General features: G+C 42.9%; 1 long non-coding RNA gene across 2 annotated transcripts in view; it reads right to left on the reverse strand.

Annotated features, from left to right (window-relative positions):
- Positions 1-3,559: 3,559 nt before the first annotated feature.
- The window catches only part of LOC310759881, a 74,102-nt gene continuing 52,420 nt past the window's right edge, over positions 3,560-25,241 (reverse strand). Inside the window, exons 1-3 of one of the 2 annotated variants that reach the window (XR_014546606.1) lie at positions 14,417-14,433; positions 13,662-13,721; positions 3,560-4,250 (exon numbers count right to left, since the gene is read on the reverse strand). This is a non-coding gene — a long non-coding RNA (uncharacterized lncRNA). Of the gene's footprint in view, positions 4,251-13,661; positions 13,722-14,416; positions 14,434-25,241 lie in introns of those variants that run through there. The other variant, XR_014546605.1, reaches the window with a different exon arrangement.

The following is a 25,241-nucleotide window of genomic DNA, read 5'->3' on the forward strand; positions in this document are numbered from 1 at the left end:
AAAAATGAACTCGAGCTGAACTCTCCCAGTGGCAACTCAATGAGGAATAACAATGAGATATATGTGAGGATAATGGTGTGAAATATTCTATGAGACACAGAAGGGTGACCTAGTGTTCCCGTGCAAAGGAAAACAAGGATCAGGTCTGACGTGCTAAGCAACCTGTCTCCCTGGCAGCTCATATATAAGGAGGAAATTATGTTCTCCATATGAGCCTCGTCTAATTTAATAACAAATGCTCACACTTTCAAAATGCTGCAGAGGCTTTCACAACTCACTTAATGCTTACAAATTACTTCTAATACTGTACACTAAAAATAAAACATGCCATTTGCTGATTCATTAATAAGTCATATAAGGCAGGTGAAGGTACACATAGCAATTCTCTGAACCTTTGGCATTAGTATTCAAATCTCTTCCCCCCCCCAACCCACCCATGTTGTATTTTCAGAGACTTGGTAATAGCACCTCATCAGGAGTACTGGAAATCTTATAGGGATATGTATTGCACAGTCTTGACTTCCAGTGCAAAATGTGAAACATGGAACACAGCAGCTTCTTTGGGGAATTTCTATATTTATTGAACATTTCTAGCCCAAAGGCTGCATAGAGCCTGGAAATTTCCAATTTCCTGAGACATACTCTGCACACCAACACCCTTGCAATGTCCAGCGAGCTCCACATCTCATGCCCTCAGTTATGGCAAACCTTCAAAATGTAGCAAAGCTCTCCCCCAGAAATAGTATGACCAAAATTGTAAACATATTAAGGTTATGGAACCCGTGCCTGTGATATACAGTAGATGACAATCACAGAGTTTAGGTACAGAATTCTAAGCCACCCTGACAATTCCATTCCTGATGTTCTTAACTCTTTGCCTAACCTTCCATCCTTTCTGCTCAAGCCCTCAAAATTTATGTTGCATTTCTTGCTTCAAGTACACGTCACATGAATATTTGGCTTGTGATCCTGGATTTTTAAAATTATTTATTTCACCTTCCCATGTTGAATGTTGCTTGGCTTGCTCCGCTGAAACACTTGCAGGCAACCAGCAACTCTGCCTGACTGTCTGTGGCTGTAAACCAGGAATCTTCAAGACCCAGGAGCCACTTTTAACCCAAACATGTATTTGGGGATCCATTTCTTAATCTTTTACCATGATTTACACGGTAGTAGTGCTCCTGTTGCGGCCTACCTCGGATCAGGCCACAACCCACCAGCTGAAGACCGGTGTTCTAAACTACTCTACCACAATAGGATACAAATCAAGGAAGAATTTAACAAGTTCCCTTGAGTTCCCTTAGGAAAAATGAAATGAAATACTACTACAGTGGTACCTCAGAAGTCGGAACGGAATTCGTTCCGGAAGTCCGTTTGACTTCCAAAATGTTCGGAAACCAAAGTGCGGCTTCTGATTGGCTGCAGGAAGCTCCTGCAGCCAATCAGAGGCCATGGAAGCCCTGTTGGGCATTCAGGTTCCAAAGAACATTCACAAACCAAAACACTCACTTTGCGGCGTTTGGGAGCCAAAATGTCCAAGTACCAAGGCGTTTGGGATCCAAGGTACGACTGTACAGTGGTACCTCGAGTTACATACGCTTCAGGTTACAGACTCCGCTAACCCAGAACTAGTGCTTCAGGTTATGAACTTTGCTTCAGGATGAGAACAGAAATCGTGCTCCGGTGGCGTGGCAGCAGCAGGAGGCCCCATTAGCTAAAGTGGTGCTTCAGGTTAAGAACAGTTTCAGGTTAAGAACGGACCTCCGGAACGAATTAAGTACTTAACCCGAGGTATCACTGTACTTGAAATTCAATAGATCCTATAGCTGGAATTACATACAATCTAACCTCTGCTTTTGGGGGGTTATTTTTAAGATGGTTTAGGATAATTAGACCTTTTTCTAGAAAAGATTTTAAAAAAGCATTATTTTTATTACTAGGCATTGAGGGTACAGTCTTTGGAATTTGGGGGCTAAATAAAAGTTTTTTCAAGGTAAAAGGAGTAACACAGAAAACTTTTGCTTGCCAACCAAGAGAAAGAAACCCAAGTTTGATGAGCCAAGGAACCAGTATTCAAGTTCGGCATCTCAAATGGCAAAAAGGTTTGCATTTTTTAAAAAAAAAGTTTAAACAAAATATTCATGGAACAATTTCAGGCACCAACCAAATGTGTAAATATGACCATCTGCTTGTGGGCCGATGAATACAAACAACAGCAACACATGCCACCGACATCATATGCCAACCATCACCTTGATCATCTTATGTTCGTTCTTGTCTCCTTCCTCTCCCTGAACTGTTGCATATGCATGCGCATATAAAAATCACTCAGCACAGTTGGAGCCCAATCCTTACGGGAGCATGAGGTGCTTCCCTGGCATACATGATAGCTAATCACAACACTCAAACATCTCCAAAGAAGAAGAGGGGCAACTGCAAACCTAGCTCTAATTAGAACACAAGACTTTCCGGCCTTCCAGTGCCCAACATCTCTGCCCACATGACCGAGCACAACGGCCTGATGCGAGGGACGTTCCTTTTTTTGAGAAATGCACAGCATTGGCTGCCACTGCCCATTGCAAAAAACAAAAACAAACCTACACAGGAAGCTGCAAACCTTCACATGTTATATAATAATAATAATAATAATAATAATAATAATAATAATAATAATAATTTATTTATACCTCGCCCATCTGGCTGAGTCTCCCCAGCTACTCTGGGCAGCTCCCAATCACATGTTAAAAACAATACAGCATTAAATATTAAAAACTTCCCTAAACAGGGCTGCCTTCAGATGTCTTTTAAAGATAGGATAACTGCTTATTTCCTTGACATCTGAAGGGAGGGTGTTCCACAGGGTGGGCGCCACTACCGAGAAGGCCCTCTGTCTGGTTCCCTGTAACCTCACTTCTCACGGTGAGGAAACCGCCAGAAGGCCCTCAGTGCTGGATCTCAGTGTCCAGGCTGAACGATGGGGTGGAGACACTCCTTCAGGTATACAGGACCAAGGCCGTTTAGGGCTTTAAAGGTCAGCACCAACACTTTGAATTGTGCTCGGAAAGGTACTGGGAGCTAATGCAGATCTCTCAGGACTGATGTTATGTGGTCCCGGCAGCCACTCCCAGTCACCAGTCTAGCTGCCGCATTCTGGATTAATTGCAGTTTCTGGGTCACCTTCAAAGGTAGCCCCACGTAGAGTGCATTGGAGTAGTCCAAGCGGGAGATAACTAGAGCATGCACCACTCTGGCGAGACAGTCCGCGGGCAGGTAGGGTCTTAGCCTGCGTACCAGGTAGAGCTGGTAGACAGCCGCCCTGGACACAGAATTAATCTGTGCCTCCATGGACAGCTGTGAGTCCAGAATGACTCCCAGGCTGCGCACCTGGTCCTTCAGGGGCACAGTTACCCCATTCAGGACCAGGGAGTCCCCCACACCCGCCCGCCCCCTGTCCCCCAAGAACAGTACTTCTGTATTGGTTGACTGTGAATGTCCAGAAAACAGATCCTATGAAGTCCTCTTGTCCTCTTGTCCCCAAGACTTGGATGGATGACATAGCAAAGGGCATAACAAGTTTATGTTTCTGTCATTGAAACATTCAGCGCGTGGATTACAAGTGGAAGATGAATAGTAGTCTAATCATTATTTTCTTTATATTAAAAAACCCTTTAGATGCACCATTCTGTTTTTATACAGTTGTTAATAATGCGTAAAAGAAGGCCATGTTATCCTTTGTGGTAATGAGTCTCGGTCTGTGGGAAACCTCATTCTGATGACCCCAGAAGCAGAAAGTCGGCTGTGGGTGGTTGCTAGGGAACTAATGGCATGGTTTCTCTGGTGAAATTTTCAATTTCATTGAAATTGAAAATAGAAATGAGAGAATTCCCCTGCTGGAAAAGACCACAATCTGTCAAGTACAGCATCCCATTTCCAGAAGCAGCCAGCTAGTTGCCTTCAGAATTCACAGGAATGGTATGATCACTATCCCCTTTTTTCTTTCTGACCCTCAGAGGTCCACTGGTGCTGGGTTTGCAGTCTCCATTTACCTATGAAGGTCTAACAAAGGTTTTTCAATGTGATCTAAGCTGATGGCTATTGCTACTTATGTTTTCACGCCATCGTGTCCAAGATGTGCAATGAGAAGATGTAAAAAAAACCAGCTGGAAAACAAGACAGGCCGCAGTCGTCTCTGCAAACTCCCACTGTCCACCATTCAAGGATTACGCTGACTTATGATCCCAGCATGATACCTGCAAATAGAGGGAACCAATGAACTTGTAATGATAGAGGCACACCCACAATACCCCTCTTTATCACAACTAGGGAACGGAGAAATCATGATTTGGTTTGCATTTAAAGGCAAGCTTACCTAACTCTCTGTGGCAACAATGGAAGGTTGCCAGGGGGGAGGCATTTCAGGCCCAATCCCTGAGAGCAGCAATATAGGATCCAGTGGATCCCAGGCTCTCAGCCCTGGCCCATCCTCAGAGCACTCCATTTTGCAGCTGTCAACTGGGCTGTTCTGGCGGGCCCATCACTGGTGGATCTTCCACTCATCCACCAATTCAACAGACAGTGGGAGGCTTGCTGAACCAGCAGACATGAGCAGAGTGATGCCTCCACTCATTCCAAACCCCCCATAGCCCCTACATAAGGGGGGAGTTTGGATCGCAGAGTAAGAGTTTTATAATGTCAGTGTGCAAGCAGTGTCTCTGAAATGGTTCAAAACCAGTTTGAAATGTCTAAACAGAAACCAAATCAGGGAGTTTGTTAAAAAAAATTAATATAAATAACAATTTGGAACCATCCCCATGTTTTTAATGGTTCAACTCCCTGATTTCCAGTTCTGTGTGTGGTTGGCCTTGCGGGCAGGGAGAGGGGAAGCAATTGATCTATCAATTAAAGCAGTATTGGAAAAGAAAGGAAGAAAGCCATTCACTACTGGCATATAAATTCCTAACAGTGTAACTACGGGAGAATCTACAGTTCAAGTTTACATCATAAAGTGTTTTTGTTGTTACTGTTATTTGTACCCCACCCATCTGACTGGGTTGTCCCAGCCACTCTGAGCAGCTTCTAACATATATAAAAACATAATAAAACATTAAACATAAAAAACTTCCTTAAATATTTTAAAATATGTTAAGTTAATTCCTCCAATGATTCCTGCATACTGGAGCCTTATATCACTGTTACTTCAAAGCCAAATATTTTGAAGCATGCTCCTGACTCACTAGAAGAAATCACTCATGGAACTAGCAGGCAAGGTGCCATTTCTACCAAGTACAGAACACCCATACTGTGCATACTGAAGAAGAAAGGCAGAAATCCTCTGAAAGTATAGTATGTCATATGACAATACAGAGAGACTTGTCCCTTTGCTGTCTATGGGCTGTGTTTTCCTTCTCTTTCTCCTCGGGGCTAAAAGAGATGCGATGTCGGCAGGCTCGTATGTTTGCATACAGGTCGTGCCCTGATCGCACAGACTGTGGTGTTGAGAAAACCAGCAAAAGGGATGTTTACATGAAGTGAGCCTGCCTATGGCTCATCCTCCCACTGCTAGCACTTTCTCCCAACCAAGCATACTCTTGATATATGAGTTCAGCTCAAGAGAAAGGGCAAATGAAAGCAGTGAGAGACAAGCTGGCATGGGGAGGGTTCTGAACTCCTCACCCATAAGCCACCACCATCCAATATTCTCCTCCTTCCTGAAAAGTCTCTGCTCTTTCCTCCTCGCTGCTCTGTATGCTGGGAACTGTCTCCCAGATCACCTGCACAATGCCATCTCTCTCAAACGCTCCTTTTTTGGGGGGGGGATAATCAGTCTCATATAACCAACATACCTGTCTAATTGATGCTTGAAAGGGTTAAGACCATAGAGAAAGCTGTCCTGCCAGGCTTAGCTCACCTTGGGAGGGACTAGGTCATCAAGTCTTTGTCCTTCCCATCCACCACAACCCCCCAGTCTACCAGAGAAACTCAGCGTGTAAGGAGGTCTAAGCTGGTTGCTGTAGCTCAGACCGCATGGCACTTACAAGCCACTCTTGAGTTCCTATACCAATAATTTAGGAGCTTTTCTCACACGCTCAGGGCTAATTAGAGTGTTGACTCTGCAGGGAGGACCCACTGACAGAGGAGAGGTCCCATTAAGAATGAGGGAGAAAGATGCGCCTCACCAGGGAGGGAATTCCACAAAGAGGGAACCATCACCAAGAAGACCCTTTCACTGGGCAATGCCAAGCAGCCAGCTGCACAGGATTGGCTCTCTGGTATCACCTGATTCCCAGGACCAAGAGAATTCTGTGCTGTGATGCTAGTAGCTTAACTTGAACTACCTGCAGTCCCCCTTCTCTGATCCATGCCTCACTCACATCTCCCACTTCAAGCACTGAAGCACCTGTCGAGAAGCCCAGCTGTAGCCATAGCTGTGTGTATGGGACTCCTTACCCATAAATTCTGTAGGCTGTATCTCAAGTCTAGTTAAATCAACACTGTTCTATTGACTTCATCTTTGAAATTACACCAGCTGAGGATTCAGAGACATATGTTTTACACACACACCTGCTAAAGAAAGGATTATTTCTGGAGGAAAGGAGCTTAGCTTTTCTTTGAATTGAAGAGTTTGGGGGCTTCTGAAAGCTGCTGTGGTTGCTGAATCCCAAGAGCATCGTCTCCTTTGTGGCATCGTTTTTCTTTTAAACGGAAGATCTTTTCCTAACCAGAATAAAAATGGCTTGTCATGTTGAAGCGTAACATCTGTGGGTTTTGCTTTTATGAAAGCAGAACCGCACATCTGCACTATAAATACTCAATAATGCTTACATACATTAATCTGTATTCCCAGCTATGTCTTTTCGCCCCACATTCAAACCTGGAGACAAGAGATCTCAGAAAATGAGAACCTGGCTTTAAACAATGAAACAGGGGGGAGGGGGGTGTTGAGAAAGAATCCAGCCCAAACAAGAAGCATTAAATTCTTTTGCTAGGAAGGAAAACTGTGCTGAGAGTAAGTGCATTTGGTTTAAAAACTATTCTGAGATATTTTCAGTCAATGCAGGTCAGAAAGATGGTCTGTGGATTCTGGGAAAGGAGATTTGAATACACTATTCAATACAAATCAGATAACTTAAAAATCAATTTTGTTCCAGGGAAAAAGTTCTCTCAAACCAAAAGAGACTCAACTAATTACATCAAGCAAGGAGATGTAATATAGTCTATATGCACTTCAATAGATTTTTGTCTACGTGCAGAACAGGCAGCTAGAAAACCATGGCAGCAGGGGCCAGACATGCTCAGAATGTTTAATCTGGTGTCTTTTGCCTAGAAATGGAGTGCACATTATTAATGCCACAGGGACTGCACTGACAGTGGTCTCCACATGGTGGCCCATAACAACATAGGGGCTGTGGAGATCAGTAAGAACCTGGCACGGGGGCAAGGGGATCAAAGTACTTCCACAAAGGCCAGCTTATGGTGGCATCCCACCACAACCCAATAAAATCTGCTCTGGATCATAGAAACAGCCATGCAGTTCTTACAGCACAAAACAGAGCAAGTGGTCATTGAACACATGGTTTGGCACACTGGGCAACATCCTTGGTGGTGGCTCTTCTGAGCATGATTGCCATCACATTAGCCACCCAGAAATCCTGGGAAGTGACAGCGAGGTGGAATGTTTCCGTTTTCAGCTCACGCCCATTAAGGGATATTTTGAAATAGTCCCTTCAATTCCTGGATGTGCCAATATACAGAGAGTGTAGAGAAATTCATAAGAGGAGGGAAAATAACAACTGTATTTCAGACAAACTGGCAGGGTTTCAAATGAAGGCTTCAAGAAAACCTTATCCAGCCTTCCTGAAAGTTATTCTTGCTCCCAGTGCTGGAATTCTAATGTTTGATCTTTGAGAGCTGAGAGCAATACTAGATGCGACAATGGCAAAATATGGCGAGGACAGCTGATCGAAAGATCGCAAAGGTCACACAGGGGAGCACTCCCTGCCTGCCCATCACAAAATCCAATGGGTCCCCCTTGCAGCCAAGTTTGCTTCTGTTATCAGAACCCCGCTGAGAGGAAGGTGACATTGGAGGGCAGGGTATGGGGGAAAATGAGTAAAAATACATGCAGAGCTCTGTGTTTTTAGCCCTATACAAGCTGAAAAGTCCATTAAGATATGCCGGAGAGGGTCAGATTTCCATCCATTCTGGGAGCAATTCTTCAGGAGCTACAGTGCAGAGCCTTTATATCGGTGGCCCTGTCAGTGTTCCGCACTACAGCATTAACTGCTGTGCCTGATGGGCATTTAGCGCTGTGTCTTGTCAAGATTTCCTTTTGCATCTTAATATAGCAGAAGGTTTATTGATTTGTCATGTGTTACGATTTGTAATGTCATTTATTAGCTGCACTGCGATTCTGAAATGAATCAATCAGGATGTATTAGTAAGCAGGCCATAATACAAATGAGTCAGGGTATTCTGATAAATTGAGTGTGACTCCAGCTGCTTAGCATTTCTCTCTTCTTTTATTTTAAGAGGCTGCGTCTGTGCTGGGAATCCATGCCTGATTTTGGTTTTTCCAAAATCTGTACGTCTGACAAAAGAGAGGGATACCCAGGTGTGACAAAATAATAAAAAAATCCCTTCCAGTAGCACTTTAGAGACCAACTAAGTTTGTTATTGGTATGAACTTTTGTGTGCATGAACACTTCTTCAGATACCAGTTATGACAAGTAATGATCTACGTGTGGTTTTTCATCATAAAAGTACTTTTAAAATGATTTTTGAGCTAATGGCTGAGATAAGAAAACAAGATTCCTTATCTCCAAATGGGATACTGAAACCGGAACAGGCATTTGAAACCACAACAGAAGTAGTCTGAACAGCGCTACACAGGATGCTGCCTTCTACCAAATCAGACCACTAATTCATCTAACTCAGTATTGTCTCACACCAAGGATGGTGAACTTCCAGATGCTACTGAACTATAACTCCCATCATTCTGACCATTAGCAGTGCAGCCTGGAGTTGATGTGAACTGGAATCCAGCAACCCAGGTCTGCACTCTCTAGGGTACAGGGATCTTTCTCAGCGCTACCTGAAAATGCCAGGGATTGAACCTGCATGCACAATATGAGTTTCACCACTGAGCTATGTGGCCCTTCCCATGTGTCTGTCAAGATCCCACCCAACTGAGACCCCAGGAAGACCTTTTTGAAAGAAAAGGGCTAGGAAGATTGCAGAAAACACCCTCCAGCTGAGGACCTGGAGGAACCCACAATTGTTCCCAAGACCGCCTGAAATGCCCTGTGTGGCGTTTGCCTCCTAGGTGGGTCATAAGGAAAGGGTTAAATGAGTGTAAAGTGATTGGCCAGTGGGAACCCAAGGGGAGGAGTTAGAGTTGGAGCTGTTCGGAAGTCAGTTGGGAGTTGGAGAAGGAAGAGGGAGGATAAGTCTGTGGGTTGGTCAAAATGTGTTGTGAGGGAGTGAGAGAAACTGTTAGGAGTCAGATAGACAGTTGGGATAATCAGTTTGAAGTTATTAGGAAGGTATAGGCCGGTATAGAAACTAAGGATAAGAAACTGACAAGAAAAATTAACTGAAACCATAAACTTGTTCATGCTTATAAAATAAACTTGATTATTTGTTTTAATGTTAACAACTGTCTGGACTCAGTGTGTACCCGAGAGAAACGGGTTGGTGGCAGCGGGGAAGTGATCATAGTGGTGGCACAGGGATCAATAGACCGTCAAACGTCCGGGGACCCTGTGTGATCGCCACATCCTGTCTAATGCACACCTTGCATGGACCCTACCCATAACCCTCCAACTCAAGCCCTGCTCGATCCCTGATTCTCTCCCTTCACCACCTCCACTCTTGGACCACAAAGACAGCAGCATTGGGAAGCCCAGAGTCACCATAGAAGAAACTGTTTGGCTGAAAACAGATATTTCCTTGTAAGAAAGGGCCTATTCAGGAAAAGGGAGAAGATTCAGCCACAAACAATGACTTCCTTGGGGAAGGAGGAGCTGGCAGACATGTGTCCCGGTGTCCTCTAGACCTTTCCTAGGCTAATAGCTCCAGCTTTCACACTAGGTCCTCATCATGGACAATGTCTGCATCCTTCTCAGCCCTTGCGTTGCCACTGAGATGTGCATCCTTGGCTCACTCTTCCCCCTCCTTCCAGCAGATGAGTGCAAGCTTGTTTATTAAGTTGCCTTATTCATTCTCCTTTGGTGGAAAGGATTTGACTAAGAGGCAGCCTGGAGAGAAAGAAAATACTCTGGACCAGTTCCAGACCGACTTAGGGTGGAAAGGTAATTTCCAACAGCTCTCCATGCCTGAGCTTGCTAAAATCCAAACAAATCACAGCACATGAAACATCCTCTATAAGGGCAAAAGTAAGTCCTGTGCCCTTCCATCAAAATAAACTTCCTTGGAGTTTATTGAATATAAGTATGTCCTGGCTAAACAAATGATAGTTTAGCATTTTCCCCTAGCATGTAGGACAGGGATGGGGGAGGATCTGTGGTCAGGGATAGTGGTAGCTGGAGTCTGGCAACATTTGAAGGGCCACAGGTTCCCCATCACTGGTGCATGAAGATAAAACTGAAGAGTCACAAAGCTGCATCTGCACCAACCACAAGAAAGAAATCATTTTGCTTGATGCCATTCCTCAACATTTTAAGTGTCCCCCACCAGTGATAATCTTACCTTTGCATTCTGCACCATGGCCACCCACAGCACATTTTAAGGGCAAGTTTATTTTGACGGAGTTGTTGTTCCATTAGGTGTTGCTGTTCATCATTCACACAGCACTTGTAAAGTGCAGAGCACTCCATTATCAACACCAGGTAAGTGCCTTTTTCTGTACTTCTCCAGTACAGAGGCTGGAGGGAGGGTCACAGTGCATTTTGCTCCCATTTGACTGACCTTAAGGGAATGCTGAGCACTCTTTTGAGGAACAGCTAGTGAGCTTGTGATGATTTAGCAGAAGTCAAGAAGGAGTTAGCTGTGTCTTTTAAATGGCCAGGTAGATCGCACGCCATCTCACATCCCCAAAGGATTTGGTCCTGATATGCTTCTGTTTGCAAGTGTCCCTCTTTCCCTCTGATCCATTTGTACATCTTCAGATAGTCTATCGGTCTCACCTTCCAGTTCTAGAGCTGCTTAAATGGATCATGTTGAACTGCTGTTCTAACAGCAGTTCCCTAAAGCCCTGCTAAACAGATGAGCCACAGGACACTTGCAAACACATTGCATCACAATGCCCTGAACTCCGCCCCCCCCCCCCCATAATACACAGGTGTACCAGAGCTAATAACTGAAACAGAAACAAATAAATGCACTGTTCTGGGCAGTCCAGCACCCATTCACACCCAGTTTTAGAAGTAGTTGTTGTTTCAATGCAAATTACAGTTGAGTGGCAACTCACAATTGGGATAAACTGCACAGGGGAACAAGTAAAGAGTGACTTTGTGCTTACAACCAGACCGCACTTATGCAGAGGCACTGATTGTCAAAACCAGTTGCCTCAGTTTGTGGGCACACAGCTACAGTGATTTGTGCCTGGGAAAGGATTTTTTAAAAAATCATCAATGGATAGTCCAGCAGCATATGTGTCAAAAGACTGCTCTTCATTCAAGAACCTCATTTCATTCTTCTTAAGGAAATGCTGTTGAGTTGTGGCCAGACTTAGTTGGCATTTAAAGTAGACCCACTGAAGTCAAGGGGGCTTAAGTTATAACTAAAAATCCCTTCATTTCCACAGATCTACTCTAAGCATGACTTGATCTAGATCTAGCTCCTTCAAAATACACCTAAAAACACAAAATTCCACAGCTGAATTCCAAATCCCTTACACCAGCCAACCAATAATGCTCCCCATTCTGGGCGTTTTTGCCTGGCTGGAATGTGTCCTTGACCTCCGGTAATCCCTCTTTCTTGTCTGGATGGGGCAAAGAGAGGGGTGTGCGAGTGTGTGTAGCACAGGGGTCAGCAACCTAAGGCCCATGGGCCAAAAGCGGCCCATGGGGGTCATTCAACCAGCCCATGGGCCCATGCTGCCCGCTCAGTAACCCCTGCAACCCACTCGGTTGGCTCCCTCGCGCCACGCTAAACCAGCACAGAGCAGAGCAGGGACCACCTTTCATGACGCTGGCCGGCTTCCCATTGGCTGCAGGAAGCTCCTGCAGCCAATGGGAAGCTGCGCACACCTCCGACGACCCAAAGGAGCGCCAGAAATAGAGTTTGTGCGTGCGTGCGTACACACACACTCCGGCCCACCACGGCGTCTGCAGGACCGTGAACTGGCCCAAGCCACAAAAACTTTGCCGACCCCTGGTGTAGAAAGTAACCTATGTACAAAGGTAAAATTCACATCCATTGCTCAGTCTGCTGTTGCCTTTAACCCTGCCCTCCATGGGGATGTGGTCCACAGAAGGTTGCTTCAAAGGGGCAAAATCCCTTAGGCTGAAAAAAAGAGGCTAAACCTCTTCCTCTCTCAAATACATGTCCTTGCTAAAATAATCCAGGGAGCAAACATTGGTGCCTTGCTGACCCACCTGGCTGAAATGCAGTGGTTAGTGGCAGAGATGGTTGCCCCAGGCCCAAATTTGCTAGGGGGGCAAAATTTCAACACCCAGTGCTGCCTCTGTACAGCTGTTCACTTCCATTGCTGGGCTCCGTTGAAAACAGCTTTTCCATGTGAACCAGGTAGTGACCTCTGCAGACAATGGAACAACTCTTCTTTTCTCATCAGCAGCCATCTCCTGGGTGTCTGTCTCAGATGCTGTTAGGCAGTTGAATGTCCATTTCCCTCCCACCCCCCTCCATGCAGCCCCGGGTGCTGGCAACAAACTATGCCACTGCTGAAATGCGTGGCCTTCTGTCATTTCCTTATTTAACATCTCTTTTACTTAAGAGAACAATCTACTTCCAGGTCCTTAAAAAAATGTCTAGTGTCTATTGTGTATAGAGGACTGAACTATGGGAAGGCAATGAATGAAGTGTTATCTTAAAAGCTACGGACCAAGTAGCTGTTTAAATCTATTCAGGTGTCTGTTTAAAGTTTGTTTTAAATGTGCTTTCTATACAGCAAAAAAGTTCTTTCCACACAGTTTATTTCCCTGACAAAAGAACTGTGTTTTTTTAAGCCAGAAATGCCACGCTGATCTCTGGAGCAATGTAGCTTTTTCTCTTTCAGTTGTGGTTGCTTCTTAGCACTGTAATTAAGTTTGAATAATGCTGCCAAAGTAAAATCATGCATTTTGCACAATTACTGTATGGCATGTAAGGGGGGAAATATGATGTGAGCTTTGTTAAACTTATAATACACTTGGCAATCACTTAACTTAATCAGCTCCTTTCTCCTTCAGGAAGGAAAGAAAACCCTGCAAGGTTGTTAAAGATTACTCCTTCAACTGCTCCAGAGTAAAATGCTGTTCCTCAGGGCCTAAATCAACATGAGCCGCCCCAATACTGGGCATTCCATTGTTTTTAATCAGTTGTATTTATAGGGATATAGAAAGAAGGACACTAGATTGTTAACCAGGAGCCATAGAATTAGTTACTGGTCATGTTTCTAACATAGCACACGACTCTGAGAACCAGTCACTTCCTTCCTGTCATGTGGGACACTTCCCATGATACAGCCTCAAAAACATTACTCTTTCCCAACAAAGGTGGACCATGATGAGATTTGGGGCCTCCTTTCTGAGTATCCACATCTGTAGTGCACATTTTAAAACATATATTTGTTACCGTTTTTGTGTGGCTAATACAGGTGCACACAATAATTGTAAGTTACGAAGCAGCCTTGGCATGAACGATGTGTCTTGCCTAGTATTTTGATTCTGTGGTCTTTGGACTTAGAATAAGCCGCTAACTCCACAGATCGTGCTGATGAAAAGATGTGTCATTAATATTACTGTGGTCTCAAATACCTAGGACTTCCCCATTATAAACTGAATTCTAGGTCCTTTGGGTTTATGCACTAGACCAGAGGTCAGGTGGCCCTGTAGATGTTGTTGGGTTGCAGCACCCATGTTTTCTGGGCATAGACCATGCCAAATGGGACTGATGGGTTCTGGAGTTCACTGGGAGGGCCAAGGCTGACCATCCCTGCACTAGACTAAAACCTCCTATTTTTCACCGTCACTAGTGATGCTTAATTTTTATTGATTGTTTGATTGATTGAATTTATATACCGCCCTATACCCAGAGGTCTCAAAATATAAAACCACCATATATAAAATCAAAATATAAAACCACCATATATTCAAAATAAAAACAACAACCCAATAACACCCCACCCCCCAAAAAAGAACCACATTTTAAAAGGGTATAGGCTGTCAATGTTTCCTAAGACTGTCGGGAGCATTATCTGCAGAGAATGCAGATGCTGCTGAGAAAGTCTACTTACATCTCCATCCACTTTCTCCTAGTGACCAAGGAGCCAGCAGAGGGAGGTGTCACAATGAAGGGCGTGTCACAAGGACCTCCGTAACCTAGCAACCACCAGCACTCAACTGACACTACTCTCAACTGACACTACCAAGTTTGCTTATCTGGCTTTTAATCCATGTTCAGCTTTTTACAAGTATGTAAAATGAAATTTATCCCTTTATATTCAAGCTTCCATTGTTCCTGCACCTACTGAGCATTAGCTATCTAATCTACCTATCTGCCTCTCTGGTGCAACTGCCACACACCAAAAGGCTATGGAAAGGGCCCTGTGTCTTCGACAATTCACAAGGATTCATTGCAGCTCCACAGCGGCCCTCTCCTTTTCAGTGTCATCCTATATTGCTGAACAGTGGAAAACCAGAAATCACCCCTTGCGTGTTCATTCATTTTATTACCCTCCTTCACCAGTAGGTCCCAGGGCAAGTTGCAACCATCTAAAATTATTGTTGTCATTATTAATTAAATTTTTATACCACTCTATACCCACAGGTTTCAGGTCAGTTCACAGGATAGGATCACAATATAAAAACACAAAATACATAATAAAACAACAACAACCCAATAATGCCCCCCAACACATTTTAAAAGGGCATTGGATGTCAACAGGGCGAGTCTTGAAAATACAACTCTCTGGTGTCAAAGGCCAGGGAACAGGCCCCCCAAGTGCCCCCATTTCCCAGTGACAGTCCCAGATTTACAAAAGCTCTCCCAGTTTCTGATGTGATCCTGGAATGTCCTGCTTCTCCTTAGGACCTCCCTATTTTAAACGTTCCCAAGCACTGCTGTGAAGCATTACCAGCACAGAATGCAGATGCTGATGAGAAAGTCTACTTACATCTCCACCCACTTTCTCTCTCACTCGCTGAATAATCAAACTAAAGGAGATCACTGTGCCTCTAGAGCCCTAGTGACCAAGGAGCCAGCAGAGGGAGGTGTCACAATGAAGGGCGTGTCACAAGGACCTCCGCAACCGAGCAACCACCAGCTCTCAACTGACACTACTCTCAACTGACACTACTAAGTTTCCTTATATGGCTTTTAATCCATGTTCAGCTTTTTACAGATATGTAAAATGAAATTTATTCCTTTATATACAAGTAGTCCTATCCTTCTTTTCGGTGTCGTCCTATATTGCTGAACACTGGAAAACCAGAAGTCAACCCTTGCGTGTTTATTCATTTAATTATCCTCCAAAAAAATTTTTGGGAGCGCATATATAATGAACTAAAAAAAATCTTTAGGTACACCTTCTTAAAAAGACCAGAGGCATTCCTCTTAGGAATAATTGGGGATGATATTAAAAGAGAAGACCAGAATTTATTTCAGTATGCGACAACGGCAGCCAGGATATTGATAGCTCAAAATTGGAAATCAGCGGAGACCCCACGATTATGGATTGGCAAACAAAATTATTTGAATATGCAGAATTAGCAAGAATGACAAACAAAATTAGACATCAAAAAGAAACAAAGTTTATTGAAGAATGGAGTAACTGTAACAATTTAAAAACTACAGTAGGTCTAACATAAACCTTGTTATGCATAAATCACAGATTTAGAAACTGCAGGAGAAGAAAAAATGTAAGAAAACCGTAACAGGATAGGAGAGAGGTCAAGACGTGTGTTAACGTCGTGTAAATAAGTGGATGATACTTAACATTGACTAATAAGAGTGTTATCTTTTCTCTCTCTCTCTTTGTTTATTTCTTCTTTCTATGCTTTCTGTTTTTTGTGGAAATTTCAATAAAAAGCAATAAAGGTCCTCCGTAGCTTCCAATGTAAATAATAATAATAATAATAATAATAATAATAATAATAATAATCCTTCACTAGCAGGTCCCAGGGCAGGTTACAACCATGTAAAATTGTTGTTGTTGTTGTTGTTAATTAAACTTTTATACCGCCCTATACCCACAGACTTCAGGGCAGTTCACAGGATAAGATCACAATATAAAAACACAAAATACATAATAAAAATAAAAACAATAATAACGCCTCCCTCCGCAAAAATAAACACATTTTAAAAGGGCATTGGATGTCAATCAACCAAAGGCCTAGTTAAAGAGGACCGTTTTTGCCTGGCTCGTAAAGGTACATATTAAAGGCGCCAGGCATTCCACAGAAGGGCAGCCATGGCAAAGAAAGGCCTGTTCACATGTTGCCACCCTCTGGACCTCTCAAGGAGGAGGCGCACGAAGAAGGACCTCAGAAGATGATCTCAGGGTCCAGGTAGGTTCATATGGGAAGAAGCTGTCCTTGAGGTATTGCTGTCCTGAGACATTTAAGGCTTTACAGGTCAAAATAGGGCCCAGAAACTAATTGGTAGCCAGTGCAGTCAGACCAGTGCAGTCGGATGCTTCTTATTTCCTCTTAGCCTTACATCCTCACATCAACCAGTAATTGCTGGTTATCCTTCCACTTAGTTTATGAACATGATTGTCAACAAGGGGAGGGAGGGAACAAATGAAAAATTCATTCAGGGTGATTTTTCAGAATACGAACTGTCACTCATACAGTTTTCAGCTCCTTTAGTAAGTGGCACTAGTCTTAGCTCATCTAAACATGCAATTACTATAGGTGTATAGTAACCCATTTATACATCATCCTTACTAGGGATGAATGGATCTGTCAATTTCACTTTCTCTTGGTACCTCATTTTTACTATCTTACATTCAGTTCTCCATATTTGAGCATCAGTTTACAGATTTATTTATTTACAAAGACCCCATGAAAATTCACCAGCATTTCCACGCATATTCAGTATACCATTTTTTGTATGCAACTTTGCTTTATATACATTTTTAACAAGCAGTTTCCTATAATGTTATGCATGTTTATGTTTGTTTTCACTAATATTTATACACACACCCATAATATACGAATATATGTGTATGCATTATTTGGGTGAAGAAGCGCAGATCTGGAAAGAGAGCTGCATTTCAATATACATGCATTTGTTTTGGTCAATGCTAAGTAAGTACAGTGGTACCTCGGGTTAAGTACTTAATTCGTTCCGGAGGTCCGTACTTAACCTGAAACTGTTCTTAACCTGAAGCACCACTTTAGCTAATGGGGCCTCCTGCTGCCGCCGCGCCGCCGGAGCACAATTTCTGTTCTCATCCTGAAGCAAAGTTCTTAACCCGAGGTACTATTTCTGGGTTAGCGGAGTCTGTAACCTGAAGCGTATGTAACCTGAAGCGTATGTAACCCGAGGTACCACTGTAGTAGAAAGTGAGCACCTCACAACAAACTGTTTGACAGCTGGTGTCATGTCACATCACAGGAAGTCCCTTCCCTGAGAACCATGATGCCATGTAGTTTTACATTAAAATGCAAACTGAACCAAATCCCCACACACACACTTTCGTTCTCCTGACTTCCTCTGCCTGGGTACCACATGCCAAAGTCATGGGAGAAGAACTGGAATCCCAGACTGGAACATGTTATTTCCTTAAGGGAATGGCCATATCAGAAGGGAATTCAACAAGAAATGGGAAGAGGAGGAGAACCCGAGTGCATTCATGTTAATGTACATTTTTTCTTGCTAGAAAGTAAATCAATAAATACCTGCCTAAATCAATTTTCTGTCATATATCTGCACCACACTGAGGAAACGCAACAAAGGAATCATTTGCAACTGCAGCAAGTAAGTATAAAACTGGCATTTAGATTATCACCTGAGCCGCTGTTACTGAGTTTTGAACGGCTGGGATTTTTTTTTTTTTTTTTAGGGAGGGAGGAGTTCATCGATAAATCCAAACATGCAAGTAGCCAGGCTCTATAATATCCCGTACATCAGCAGCTCTTTATGTTCTCTATCAATGAAAAAAATGTTGTGTCATTGAGATCTGAAGGTATCCCATAAACTGGGAGCAATCTATTTATGGGAGATGCAATACCTGCAGAAGTTGTTTACTAAGGTCATTGATACAAAATGTATGATGGATGCAAAGGCGGTTTATCATGACGACAGCACTCAGTGATGCAGGTTGCCAAAAGCGGTCAGCTTTTTGGTCTTAAAGGCTGTTTTTGAAGGGAAGGCAGCAAGACTTTCTGGATCAAGATTCCTGCCTTAAACCTGGTCAGATTACTTGTCTCTTTAGCTCATTATTTTATATTCTAATGGACAGCAGCCTTTAGGTCAGATTCCAGCAGAGGAAGGGAGGCAAAGACCGTCTTGGGGCCTGCTGCAGATAAACTCCCATAGCTTCTCCCATCAACTGTCCTGAGGGGAAAATCCCGGGGACTTTTCAAATGTTCTTATTGTTTATGGCGGTTTGTTCAAAGTTTCATGTAACTTGTAAAACCTCCTTGAAAGGATATGTATCCTGAAAGGTGGGGTATAAATAACAGTGATAAATGAATAAGGGGAAACAGGTATCCATCTTCTACAGATTCTTAAAATACTGTTTGGCACCTGAGCTTCAGCTATAAATTGTTTCTTTTAACTTTCTTTTAAAAATATCACTTCTCACTCAGCGTCTGGGACTGGGCAGAGGCGAAATGGTGGAGACCACCTTCCCATCCTGACCCTTCCAGGGAGGAGGAAGAGGAAGGCAGTATAGAATTACAACAGAGGTTTGAGGGAGGTTGTAGTTCACAGGCAGATGAGGGGGGGAGTTGGGAAATCATGGGAGAGCCAGAGCAACACCTGGCTGACACATCATTAGAAAGCATTCCAGACCCTCCATCTCCCAGAACCCGGCGAGCCTTAAAAGTAGGAGAGCAAAGAGCTCAAAGGCAGAGGGCACATAGCGGCACCCGTAGAGGAGATAATGATGATGACGAATGAGGAAGAGACAGGGGAGGGTGGAGATTCACTCAGGACAACGCCGTTATCCAAGAGGCTGGGTTCTATAGCCTCTCTCTGTAAAGACTTAAATTTAAAAAAGGCTGTAAGAAACTTTTCCTTGTCTTTATAATTCCTGGGCAACCAGCCAGGAGCCACTGGCAGCATCCTGACACTCAGTCACTCAGCAGTAGGGATGGGAGAGAAATTTGGTTCGGTTCTTGGGTTTAATATGAACCTACTCAGCAGTCAGGAGTCGGATACAGCAGGGTATAGACACTCTCCAGGAGTCCCTCAGAACTCACACAGAGATATTCTCATGTGTGTCAATGTAGAACTGTGTTAGGTTTGGACACTGGCAAGTTTTGCTGGGAAGAGAAAAGACCAGGCACTTGTACTACCACAGTCAGAAGCTGCATCTCGGTTCTCTTCCCCCCACATCAGTCATTTTAATAATCAACTAATTAAACCGAGGAGGAAAATATTTGGACAGGTGACCTGTCTTCTGCTATCAACAGCTGATGCTGTTCTCTTCCCACCTGAGATGGAATATCTCCAAGCAGTCAATAAGCCTATGCTGCTTTGTTAGAACCCAGTTTGCAGGATAGTTTGACTCAGTAAGGCAATTCTTAAATTCTTAGGGACCAGATTACCAGCACCTTAAAAGTGTCAGGGCTTATGGAGGCGGGCATCTATATGTTCTTCTACCCCCTGCCCCTTTTTAAAACAACTGCCGTTCTATATATGATGTACAATAGGGACTTTTTGCAAAGGGGTGGTATAGTGTGGCAGGGACGGACTTTGGCCTTTCACATTTCAGCGACGACCCACATTTCTGCGCCCTCTCACCTTCCATTCTGATCTTTCACTATGTCATAGTTGCAACACCCTGCAGCGCCCCCTAGACTCGGCACTCGGTGTGGTGGAACCAGTCGCACTGCTCTAAATTCACCTCTGGGTGTGGTGCGTGTGTGTGTATTTTGGTATCATCTTTGCCTTTCACCATTCAGACTTGTACAGAAACCATTGAACCCCACTTGTAGTAAGTTTGCCTCTTGGCTTCTTAATACATGGATGCACAAACAAATATTTAGGCTGCTGCGTAAGACAGGTTGCAAGATCCCTTGGTGTTGAGCAAATGTTTTGAACCCTGCAGTGTAGCACGTCTAGGTTTTGATTCATTAGTGAGCATTAATAAATAAAATAAAAATAACTTATTTGACTGGTGTTAGTCTTTTTCTTGCCCAAAGATGTGTATCACTAGGTAATTCCAGGCACATCACAGGAAACAGGATCCACTGAAAGAAATGTTCCCAGTTTGCTCACCTGTGTTATGTTTTATAAGTATCTTGTTTACTGAAAATAGAATTCAAATGGAAATAGCCCAGGAGACATGCCCAAAGCAAAGAATAAATCAATGGTAACATGGCTCTGTAAAAATAAGGCTTCCAATTCACCTCGCCACTAGTGTCTCAATGTTCGCTGTTGATATATGGAATTTATTAGGATTCTGCTTCATCTCCATAGAAGGTAAAGTTATCTATGCCACGTATTTCAAGCAAATAGTGCCATTAAAAATTAGTTCCAGAGAAATTAACATGCTTAAAATTGGGAGGATGGGAATCTATATGTCTTAGAAAGTGGAGCAGGGAGACCGAGGAGATAGACCCTGATTGAACTGTTTGACTGCTTCCATCAAATACATTTATTGCGACCATAAAGTTTGGCTTGGCAGAAAAGGCATTAATAATGGAACGGCCCTGCATACTAAGGTCAGTGGCTGTAGGAAGAGGCTCCTGGCCCTGACATGTGTGTTAATTATTTGCGTAGCAGAAAACAGGCTGCTTAGCAATGTCATTGCCGTAGCTCCCATTCATATATAGTCAGGCAGTGCATTGAAGCATGCTAATTTGGAAGTTGTACTAAAATCAATGGGGCTTATTTATGTCTCTTGGTGGCTAATGTCAGGGTGTTAAGCCTCATCAAAGCCAATGAACGCCTGTGGCTGAAATAAATAAACAGCTAATCTTATAAAAAAATATGCAGTAACAGCGGCAAGAATTTTGGTGGCACAAAAATGGAAACAGGAAGAAATCCCGACGAAAGAAGAATGGAGAATGAAGTTGATGGAATACGCAGAATTAGAAAAGCTAACGGGGAGAATTTGGAACCGGCGAGACCAGAGATTTACCAAGGACTGGAATAAATTTACAGAGTATATCAAGAATATATCTGAAAGTCAATTAACGTTTGTAGGTTTTCAAGAAGCTCTGTGATAATAATGGAAAGAAATATTGTTTTATAATAATTGTTAAGATTAATTTGGTTAAAAAAGCAAAACAATATAGATGCAAGAAATGTGAATAACTGTGAAAACATGAAAATTTCCAGATAGACTGAAGGAAGTCTGAAAGTGGAAAGACTAGATTTGGATGTATAATTCAAATGGAATGGTTTTTTTATTATTATTTATTGTTAAATTTGAAAATTTTATAAATAATTTTTTTTAAAAAAAAAATAGCTAATCTTTATGTTGACTCCCCAACCATTCGTTGGCCTGTCGTCAACCTAGCCTTTGATGGAAGGGCACGGAGGAGCTTGCTGTGCTGCAGATTCAGACATACTCCCATGGATAGCTCAGCTGGTGGAACACAAGACTCTTAATCTCAGGGTGTGGTTTCCAGCCCCAAATTGGGCAAAATATTCCATCATTGCAGAGAGTTGGACTAGATGTGGTCCCTTCCCACGCTACAATTCTATGTTATCTGGCACCTAGAACCCTTCCTCAGGGACTCTGCCCCTCCCCTTTGACTACTGTTGAGTCCTGGTAGTGCAGCTCCTTGGACATCACCTTCCTGTCTTCTCTTCTGAGAACTTCCCATTTTCTCCTACTCTTGGCTTCTCATTGTCTAACCAGTTATCAGCTGATCCTCTTAATCCCAGGACTGCTGTTTGTTTTACTTATTAACATTTGTTTATGACCCAATCACTAACGTTCTTGCCTTTTATAGCCTTCTTGACTATGCTCATTAACCACACTAGCATCCTCCTGGATTTGCTGGGTGAGTTTCCTAATCTGTGGAATACGTTCTAGCTGAGTTTTTATTATCATGATTGTAAATAGCCTCCAAGTGACTTGGAAAGATTTCATCCTCTTGGCTCAGTTTCCTTTTAATTAATCTTGTGTTTGATGTCCTCCCCTTCCCCTTTTTGGAGTTAAATGCTACCATACTGGTCATTCTGGGCAACTTTCCAGGGCCCTGGCATACTGGACACTGCAATCTGTTATTATGTTGCTTGACTTTTATATATCATTATGTTTTTTATAAATTACCTCAAAATCACCACTTAATGAATGAAGCAACAAATGAATGCATTTGGAATTCTAAGTCCTGGGGAGATGTCTCCTGCAAGGCTTCCCTGTCATGTTCATTTAAACTGTTGATCTCCTTCCTGATCCCACTGGAAGAGATAGGAAAAATAAATAAATTAGTAAGACAACCTGGAAGGTTTTCTGTTTTGCTTTGTTAAATTGTACTTATGGAGCAGTGCCCCATATGTGTTGGATGGGAAGTCCATCACTCAAGGTCAAAGGCGTGTTTACAGCTTTGCTCATTAATTGAAGCTCCTCAGTTAATGGTCAGTGAATTTTGGGTAAAGGAATATGAAAACAGGATAAGGTGATTTGATGTGTCGTGATAAATATGTCCCAAAAGTTGGTGTATTGGTTTTATAAGACTTATCAAAAGTGTATTTAGAGCTTACCTTGTCTGGAAGAAATATATATATATGCTTCCTGCTTATGTTAACATTTTGGGAATGTTTAAGGGTACTAATTTAGAGAGTAGGTGTAAGCCTTTTGTATATTTCAATCGCTTGGGAATGTCAAGAAAAAATGAGATGGTTCATTTGTGAGCTTAACAAAGAGATGGTTAAGACTGTGAGCCAGATATGTGGGACAGTGAGATTATCTTTACATGATAAGATTCACAGACACTGTATAAATATGCTCTGAAGTCTGAACATATTAGCTTTCTGTCATCTAAAGGTATCTTGTCTGTACCTAAGTGGCTGGTAGCATCTTACACAAGAGAGTGGAGTGTGCTGTCCTTTTTGAACTATAGCTAAATTAGGCTATATGTTTCATATTTTGATATATGAAGTATTAGAAGTGTATGTTTCTTCATAGAAATAGAAAATTAACTCAAAGATTCTCTTGAATCTTTGGTACCAAACTAAAACCAAACCCACTATCAAAAACCTTTATAGCTGTATGCTTTTTTTGAACTGAACATGGATGGCATAGTGGCAGCCCACATCTTCTTAAAGACAGGAACAGTAAGTTGATAACACTAACAAAGTCTAAATCCATGACACCACCACCTTCCTGGTGCCTCGGCTCAATAAGGGTGCAGTTTTAAATGAAGCGTTATACCCTGAGTGGTCTCGTCCATTCATTTCTGATCAAGCAAGATCCCCCCAGAGTGATCTTGGGTCCAGAGTATCCAATGGAAGCCTAGAGCCAGCCTAGAGCCAGTGGTGCAGTTGATTCTTCCTGAGCCCTACTCAAGAGAAAGATGCCTGACTAGACATGCACTCTTACTCAAGACCCTAATGACAGTTCAGGAAAGGATGGGACATTGACGCATCTATAAAGCTGCACAGTTGAAGCCCAGTTAGTACTGAAGCAACATTTAATCTTGTTGTGGCCACTGTTGGGCAGCTCCTTGCTTGTCCTGAATTTCCTGATTAGGTGGGATTTGAGCTATATGGGACAAAAAGCATATAGAGAAGAGATCTTGATTGACCATTTACAAATGATCTACAAGAGATCACTCTTTAAGAAGCCAGGGATAGTTTTCTTTCATGCAGAAGCTATTCTTATGGTGGAATTGCTACCACACTGTTAGAATCTAAATGATAGCAACTTAAAACACTGCTAACAACCACAAAAGCTTTTATTTATTCATTAAGCTGCCACTGTTCCCTAAATAATAGCTCGTACTGTTGTATATAAGTAAATCAGATTTTGAAAGAACTAACACTCTAAACAACAAAATAAGTAAAATAATAGCAGCTGATTGCACCGAGCTGAAATGAAGGCAGAGCAAGCAAAGTGATCAAGGCTGATGCTGGAACACATGAAGTGAAAGGGGGGAGGCATTTAGTAGTAACTGATTTCAATAATGTATTTTTGCATATCCCTGCCCTGCCCTGGAAGCTTGTGGTGAAGGGCAGGTAAGAAACCTAATTCACCATCATAATAATCTGGAAAGACTTGCAAGTCAACAGCACTGAAACATAGGAAACTCGCTTACCCTGAGTCAGGCAACTGGTCCATCTTCGTCACTATTGTCACAGTGACTGGCATCTCTCTCTGCCTTTCATGGACATGCTGGGGACTGATCCTGGAACCTCCCACAGGCAAAACAGATGCTCTACCCTTGCTTTTAGAAGTGCATATTAAAAGAGAAGACCGTTCAAAATCTAATAATCACAATACAAAGGAAGGAAGAAGAAGAGAAGAAGAAGAGTTTGGATTTGATATCCCGCCTTTCACTCCCTTTAAGGAGTCTCAAAGCAGCTAACATTCTCCTTTCCCTTCCTCCCCCACAACAAACACTCTGTCAGGTGAGTGGGGCTGAGAGACTTCAAAGAAGTATGACTGGCCCAAGGTCACCCAGCAGCTGCATGTGGAGGAGCAGAGACGCGAACCCGGTTCCCCAGATTACGAGACTACCGCTCTTAACCACTACACCACACTGGGAAGAGAAAAGGAAAGCAAGCAATGAAGCAGCTTCTGCTCCATCCCTGGCCAAGAGATGGGCAAGCTCCCCTTGCTATGATGTTCTTCCTAGGAAAAACCAGGAAAGCCAGCTTTTCAGTAGCCTTTGGTGTCCTGGCTGGTGGTAGAAGCTGAAATATGCTTCCTTCCAGAAGTAGTTCTGGGGAAAATAGGAGAAATATGAAATAATGTGGGATACCTTGTTCAA

This window comes from Podarcis filfolensis (assembly GCF_964270895.1).
Source record: "Podarcis filfolensis genome assembly, chromosome: 3".
In the NCBI taxonomy this organism is placed as follows: domain Eukaryota; kingdom Metazoa; phylum Chordata; class Lepidosauria; order Squamata; family Lacertidae; genus Podarcis; species Podarcis filfolensis.